This window comes from Coregonus lavaretus (genome assembly GCF_964263955.1).
Source record: "Coregonus lavaretus genome assembly, contig: HAP1_SCAFFOLD_933, whole genome shotgun sequence".
Classification (NCBI taxonomy): domain Eukaryota; kingdom Metazoa; phylum Chordata; class Actinopteri; order Salmoniformes; family Salmonidae; genus Coregonus; species Coregonus lavaretus.
Genome location: NW_028160863.1, coordinates 3,899 through 12,641, shown reverse-complemented (window position 1 = coordinate 12,641; position 8,743 = coordinate 3,899). Strand labels below are relative to the sequence as shown.

At 44.9% G+C, this 8,743-nt stretch overlaps 1 long non-coding RNA gene across 1 annotated transcript; it reads right to left on the bottom strand.

Annotated features, from left to right (window-relative positions):
* Nucleotides 1–3,175: 3,175 nt before the first annotated feature.
* On the bottom strand, nucleotides 3,176–4,092 carry LOC311121370. Its single transcript, XR_014612268.1, has 3 exons — nucleotides 3,789–4,092; nucleotides 3,604–3,663; nucleotides 3,176–3,367 (listed from the first exon to the last, which is right to left on the bottom strand). It is a non-coding gene; the product is annotated as an uncharacterized lncRNA (long non-coding RNA).
* Between the last annotated feature and the right edge of the window lie 4,651 nt (nucleotides 4,093–8,743).

Genomic DNA, 8,743 nt, shown 5'->3' with positions numbered 1-8,743 from the left:
GATATTCTAATATTCTAATGAGGCAACCACTAGCATTACAATATGATATTCTAATGAGGCAACCACTAACATTACATTATGATATTCTAATGAGGCAACCAATAACATTACAGTATGATTGTCTAATATTCTAATGAGGCAACCACTAACATTACATTATGATATTCTAATGAGGCAACCACTAGCATTACAGTATGATATTCTAATGAGGCAACCACTAACATTACAGTATGATATTCTAATGAGGCAACCACTAACATTACAGTATGATATTCTAATGAGGCAACCACTAGCATTACAGTATGATTTTCTAATATTTTAACGAGGCAACCACTAACATTACATTATGATATTCTAATGAGGCAACCAATAACATTACATTATGATATTCTAATGAGGCAACCACTAATATTACATTGTGATATTCTAATGAGGCAACCCCTAACATTACAGTATTATATTGTAATGAGGCAACCACTAACATTACAGTATGATATTCTAATGAGGCAACCACTAACATTACATTATGATATTCTAATGAGGCAACCACTAGCATTACAGTATGATTTTCTAATATTTTAACGAGGCAACCACTAACATTACATTATGATATTCAAATGCGGCAACCACTAACATTACAGTATGATTTTCTAATATTCTAATGAGGCAACCACTAACATTACAGTATGATATTCTAATATTCTAATGCGGCGACCACTAACATTACAGTATGATATTCTAATATTCTAACGAGGCAACCACTAACATTACAGTATGATTTTCTAATATTCTAACGAGGCAACCACTAACATTACATTATGATAGTCTAATGAGGCAACCACTAACATTACAGTATGATATTCTAATATTCTAATGAGGCAACCACTAACATTCCAGTATGATATTCTAATATTCTAATGAGGCAACCACTAGCATTACAATATGATATTCTAATGAGGCAACCACTAACATTACATTATGATATTCTAATGAGGCAACCAATAACATTACAGTATGATTGTCTAATATTCTAATGAGGCAACCACTAACATTACATTATGATATTCTAATGAGGCAACCACTAGCATTACAGTATGATATTCTAATGAGGCAACCACTAACATTACAGTATGATATTCTAATGAGGCAACCACTAACATTATAGTATGATATTCTAATGAGGCAACCACTAGCATTACAGTATGATTTTCTAATATTTTAACGAGGCAACCACTAACATTACATTATGATATTCTAATGAGGCAACCAATAACATTACAGTATGATATTCTAATATTCTAATGAGGTTACCACTAACATTACAGTATGATTTTCTAATATTCTAATGAGGCAACCACTAACATTACATTATTATATTCTAATATTCTAATGAGGCAACCACTAACATTACATTATGATATTCTAATGAGGCAACCACTAACATTGCAGTATGATATTCTAATGAGGCAACCACTAACATTACAGTATGATATTCTAATGAGGCAACCACTAACATTGCAGTATGATATTCTAATATTGGAATGAGGCAACATCTAACATTACAGTATGATATTCTAATATTCTAATGCCAGTGAGCAAATCTCCAATCTCCACCCTATTCCCTATGTAGTGCACTACTTTAGATCTGGTCAGAAGTAGCCTAGTGCACTACGTAGGGAACAGGGTGTCATTTGGGCCAGAGTCAGTAACTCCCCTGGGTATGAATTGTCTCTCTATCTTATCTGTCTTCTATATGATGTTCTCCTCTCCTCCTCTCTTCTCTCCTCTATTCACTCTATTCTATCATCCACACCACATGCCAGCTTCAACACAATCCATTTACAAGTTAAAGACACACCTTGGAATAAATAGCAAAGGAAAACTACTACTAGATGGATTTTTTATTTCCCATCACCATGAATCATATTTAATAACTGAACAGTAGCAGACCTAACTTCATCTGTTCCTGACTCTGGGTAGTGGATTAAAAAGACCATCAATCTCCAATGATATTAAAGTACAATTCTAAACATTACTGATATAATGAGTGACAAGTCAAGATAGCTGATGTTTTTATTGTTTGGTTAATAGCACCACCAGCTGGACAGGTTTAATGTTGCTTGACTGAGCAGTATGGGAGAATAAAAGATGCCAAACTTAGGGCCGGTTTCCCGGACATCTCCATTGAACATGCTTTTTAGTCTAGGACTAGGCTTCATCTGTGTCCAGGAAACCGGCCCATATAGTTCAATTAGCAAGTAAGTAACACTACCTGTTCCATGATACTGAGGAAAATTACATTGAGACAGAGAACCAATGGAGAAAACATTTCAATGGTTCTGAATGACAACCAACATACATTAACAGCATACATCATGATTAATGTAAATGTAGCCAATTAAAACATTGCATTTGATAAAAATACATTAAGTTTTAATTAAACTCTGAAGATTAAATCAGTCAGACAAAAATAATTGTACAGAAAAACAGAGTATTATATCTGAGGACCATCACCACCAGCATGACTAGTATCTATGTGGACCCTACTACAGTTTAACCAGCTCAGCTATAGACTACACCAGCATGACTAGTATCTATGTGGACCCTACTACAGTTTAACCAGCTCAGCTATAGACTACACCAGCATGACTAGTATCTATGTGGACCCTACTACAGTTTAACCAGCTCAGCTATAGACTACACCAGCATGACTAGTATCTATGTGGACCCTACTACAGTTTAACCAGCTCAGCTATAGACTACACCAGCATGACTAGTATCTATGTGGACCCTACTACAGTTTAACCAGCTCAGCTATAGACTACACCAGCATGACTAGTATCTATGTGGACCCTACTACAGTTTAACCAGCTCAGCAGTACCAGTGAGCCAAAACCCAGGATAGAGGGGCTGAGTGAATGTGGTCTGGACTCTGTGGAGGAGGGTCATTGTGTCAGAGACACTGTAGAAGGACAGAGTACCTGCCTTGTGATCCAGGTACACTCCTACTCTGGAGGACTGAGGGCCTGATACTTCAGTCCCAACATTATTGTGTCTGAACCTATAACCACCACTATAACACTCTAACCTCCAGGACTTGTCATTGTGTCCAAATCCCCATCTGTCTCTGTTCTGCTGATGTCTTTATATGAGACTGCTGTAGCAACAAACCCCCCACTCCACTCCACCTCCCAGTAACAGCGTCCAGACAGACCCTCTCTACACAGAACCTGGTAGGTGTTTGTGAATCTGTCTGGATGAACAGGATATGGTTGGACTTGGCCTGTAAAGGTCACCTTTCTGTTCCCTTCAGACAGAGAGAGGTCTGTGTATGCTGTGTTTGGGTCCAGTGTGAGCTGACAGGAATCTGGGAGAAGAGCAGAGCAGAGACCAATGAGGGGAGTTAGAACAATAAGTTAAGTCAGATACTGTATCTACCCTGTCTTTGATTAGAGCACAGCAGAGATCAAATCAGAGAAATATGAGGAGTCAGATAGATACCCAGTCTTTGATTAGATCTACTATTGCTATATATTTCTAGAGGGATTGTTAGGAGTGTCAGTAAAAAGAGACTGTTAGTTACTTCAGAATAAAGAGACTCACATTGTAAGAACTGTTCTCTGGTCTTGGGCTCTGGAGGCAGTAAAACATCCACTATATTCACTACAGACACACAAACACATTCACAGAGAGAGGGAATGTTATCATCATACCATATTCCACATGTATATGACTAGTAGGGAACTTTCAATGGTCTAAAGTTGATGTTCTTATTATTTTCAACACACCTGTAGTGGAGATCTTGGTCCATTCTCCTTTAAGGACGTCTTCTAGTTTCTCTCTCAGTTCAGACACAGTCTTACTCACATCTCCAAAGTACTGAAGAGGACGGACAACGATGCTGGGTAAGTCTGAAGATACACTGGTACCGGAGAGAGACTGATAACTCTGGGGGGAGAGAGAGAGAGAACAGAACCAAATGATTGAGAGTTTTAATTTCATATCACATGTATCAAGGCAGTTGAGTTACCTGGAGGAAATGGATGTGATCCTCTGTGTGTGAGAGCTGCTCCAGCTCAGTGCTTCTCTTCCTCAGCTCAGCTATCTCCTGCTCCAGTTGCTCCAGGAGTCCTTCAGCTTGACTCACTTGAGCCTTCTCTTGGGCTCTGATCAGCTCCTTCACCTCAGAGCGCCTTCTCTCAATGGAGCGGATCAGCTCGGTAAAGATCTTATCACTGTCCTCCACTGCTGCCTGTGCAGAGCGCTGTTAAAAGAGAGAGATAGAGATAGAGAGAGAGAGAGAGAGAGAGAGAGAGAGAGAGAGAGAGAGAGAGAGAGAGAGAGAGAGAGAGAGAGAGAGAGAGAGAGAGAGAGAGACTGACTTGTCTTACTTTAATGAGCCATCCTCATTACACTAACACCCCCACCCCTAAAAACACATTGCGTGACACCACAACCTCCACACAATCACATTATCCAGTACCCAACACCACAGTACAATACACCAACCAGCACCACATTCCAACCGTCCATCCAACCCCTCCTCTCCAGCCGTACAGACAGCCCCCCTGAGCCCCCATACCTCCTGAAACATCTCCACACTGTTGATCATTTTGTACAACTCAAACTCAACCCTAAGGCGTCAACAGTAATGGCATTACCCTGGCAACACAGAAAAAACATGATGAACAGTCTGTCATTGCAGAAAACGGACACCCCTCCCCAACTCCCAGGTCAACCCGAGCCAACCAGCTATTGGTGTCCAGGGCTCCATGTAATACCCTCCACTGGACGACCCCTGACCTTTCCAGCACTGGGAGCTTATAGAGCACCCTCCACCTATACCCTGCCATGCTCTCAGCCCCCACAACCCCCTGCCACTGATGCCCCTTCACTCCCACTAAGCTCAGAGTGTTAAAAGTCAGTAAGTCCTCCGGACTCTCCTGCCAGTCCCCAGTCTCTGCTGTCCCTTGCAGTGGTGGAAACGGTGGTGGCCCCTCCTCAGGCTGCTCCAGCCCTCAGTGCTGCAGCATAGAAATCAGAGACCCCTGCTGTATTGAGTCTCTCCTGCCGCATGATGAAGAGCTGCTGATCCAGCCCCAAACCACCAGCCCTCCTCAACAGAGCACATGCTGGTTCCCTCCAGCCCACCTCCGTACGGTACAGTAGCCTCTGTGCTGCTGAGTCAGAACGCTGCCACCCTGACCAGAAAAAATTCACTAACTTGCGCTGCAGGTCCACAAGCAGACCACCGGGGGCGTTGAGAATGGCCAATTTAAGCCATAGAGAGGATGCCACCAAGTTGTTGAGGATCAGCACCGCCCCTCTGTATGCCACTTGGGAGATGAGCCACCTCCACTTCGTCAGCCTCCACACCACCGCTTGGGACACTCCTTCCCAGTTCTTCCTAACCCACCCCTCCGAGCCCAGATACACCCCAAGCATCTTGAGCCACTCACAGCCCCACTGCAACCCCCCTGGAAGCTGCGGAGGTGCCCTGTCCCTCCATGCCCCACATAACAGAGCCTCACTCTTGCCCCAGTTTCCCTAAGCAGAAGACGCCCCCTCGTACACCCTCAAACTATTCTCCAGGGCCTGTAGGTTCTGCTCACCCCTAACCAACACAGACGTCATCAGCGTATGCTGACACTGCTATGCCTGTCCCCAACCCTATGCCTGGCTCCCACACTCCCTGTAGCCTCCTGCGTAGCAGGCCCAGAAAGGGCTCAATAACAAGAGTGTATAGCTGCCTGACAGAGGGCATCCCTGGTGAATGCCCCTCCCTACCCAGACTGGCCTACTGAGCCCTCCCCACACCTTGACCATACATGAAGCCCCAGCATACAGCATTTGAACACAGGCCACATAATTCTCCCCACAACCAAAACAACACATTAAACAGATATTCATGGTCCACCCTATCAAAGGCTTTCTACTGATTATGAACAGATTGTCTGTGATTGAGCATCCTGGTACACAGTACGTTTGGTCCTTGTGTACAATAGAGTCCAGGTGGGACTTCAGTCTGTTAACGAGGAACTTGGTAAAGACCTTATAGTCCAAACAGAGCAATGCCACAGGCCTCCAGTTCTTTAAGTCGCTCAAATCCCTATTTTGGGCAGGAGAGTCAAAGCCTCCCGTCTACAGCTTAGCGACAGCTCCCCCACCCCGACGCACTCACGCAACACACGTTCTGTCCAATAATTCCCCAGAACTTTTTATAAAAATCCACAGGCAGACCGTCTGAGAGACAGCAGCTGAGAGTTTGTGAAAGGCCAGGGAAAGGTCTATTTGATTTATCTGTGACAGAGAGAGTTTGGAAAGGTCTGTGAGCAGAACCTGAGAAAACCCAGGATAATAATGATAATAATAATAATAATATGCCATTTAGCAGACGCTTTTATCCAAAGCGACTTACAGTCATGTGCATACATTTTTACGTATGGGTGGTCCCGGGGATCGAACCCACTACCCTGGCATTACAAGGGCCATGCTCTACCAGCTGAGCTACAGAGGACCACAGAGTTCTGCCCTCTATAAATCAGAGTACAACTCCACAGCCTCATCTCCTCACAACAGAAGTTACCCACCCATCAGGCTCCCTCATCTCCCCACAACAGAAGTTACCCACCCATCAGGCTCCCTCCTCTCCCCCACAACAGAAGTTACCCACCCATCAGGCTCCCTCATCTCCCCACAACAGAAGTTACCCACCCATCAGGCTCCCTCATCTCCCCACAACAGAAGTTACCCACCCATCAGGCTCCCTCATCTCCCCACAACAGAAGTTACCCACCCATCAGGCTCCCTCATCTCCCCACAACAGAAGTTACCCACCCATCAGGCTCCCTCATCTCCCCCACAACAGAAGTTACCCACCAATCAGGCTCCCTCACATCCCCCACAACAGAAGTTACCCACCCATCAGGCTCCCTCATCTCCCCACAACAGAAGTTACCCACCCATCAGGCTCCCTCATCTCCCCACAACAGAAGTTACCCACCCATCAGGCTCCCTCATCTCCCCCACAACAGAAGTTACCCACCCATCAGGCTCCCTCACATCCCCCACAACAGAAGTTACCCACCCATCAGGCTCCCTCATCTCCCCACAACAGAAGTTACCCACCCATCAGGCTCCCTCATCTCCCCACAACAGAAGTTACCCGCCCATCAGACAAACGTAAAACAAGGGATCTTCTTGGTTTCCCCACTCTGTTTTTCCAACCCCAAAAAGAAAGAGCTGGGAGCATCCATCTCTCTCAACATGTTAAAGCTCTGGGCTTTCCCTACATCCCATCACTGACAGAGAGACTCAAACTCCCCCTTCTGCTGTCCCCACCTCTCCCAAAAGCCTTGGAAGCTTGAGCAAAAAGTGACATCTTGGAAGAGCTTTACATGGAATTTCCAATAGGACACCTGCCTGGGCCCTGGTGAAACAGAGAACTGAGCCCTGTACTAGGTGCAGACACATTTTGGAAAGCAAAGACAAGGTCATTGATTTTGGCGCTAACCACTAACAACCTACCCTTACACACCTCTTTTGACATTTTAATGTTTTTGTTTGACATATTCCCCCAGTCTCTGCCGCCGTTCATGTTAAGGAAGTCTAACCGTGAAATCTCCATAAGAGGTGGGAGGGAAATCACCACAATCAGAAACCAGTAGAGAAGCCCATAAAGCCGCAATGCCAGAAAAAACCATCCATTTAAGCAGATTCTGAAGACATGCCCTTAAGAACCCATGACCCATTTTCTCAGCCTATACCGCTTCCTGGGTGAGAGGACACTAAACCCCTCATTCTTCATCACGTGTTGTACTGACCTTACAAACCTTCCAGGATCAATAAAATAAGACTCCAGCAGAACCTTCTTTTTCCCCTTTAATCTCCATCAGGAACCTAGAAAGTTCTCTCACCTTATATACTGGGCCCTCAGCCTGACTGGCTGTCAGCTCTGGATCCAATGAGCCGTCTGAAAACGAGACGCCTTGTCCTCCGCTCCTGCAGACTCACCTCCCCCCTCTTCCTCCTCCTCCATTGGCACGGTACCGTCCTCCTCCTCCCCAGTCTCTGCCCCCCTGCACTTCCCCCCTGATCAGTGCCTCTTCCCTAATGACAGGCAATATTTCCTGGGATGAGCCCACCAAGCCTTCGCCCACCGGAGTCTCTGTTACTACAGAAACCTGCCTCAGCTCATGTAAATCCCAGCTGCAACCCTCCCCACCACCGCTTTCTCCACGGCCTGCGCACCACCACTTGGCCATGCACTACTACCGTGTAGCTCAGTTGGTAGAGCATGGCGCTTGCAACGCCAGGGTTGTGGGTTCGTTTCCCATGGGGGGACAGTATGAAAATGTATGCACTCACTAACTGTAAGTCGCTCTGGATAAGAGCATCTGCTAAATGACTAAAATGTAAAAAATGTATTCTCCTCCCTCCTGGTACCCCCGCCATTTTTTTGCAATTCTGAGTAATCACTATTTTAGTACGGATTAGTAAGGAAAAACACTTTATTCAGTACTACTGCAGTTGCTTAATAATTCCAATAGATGGCAGCATAAGACCATGAATGACATTTTAGAAGATTAGTTTAGTTCTCTCCCTGGATACACCACCACTCCCCCTCACAGGAAAACTCCTACCTGAGCTTTTTACATTTACATTTTACATTTTAGCCATTTAGCAGACGCTCTTATCCAGAGCGACTTACAGGAGCAATTAGGGTTAAGTGCCTTGCTCAAGG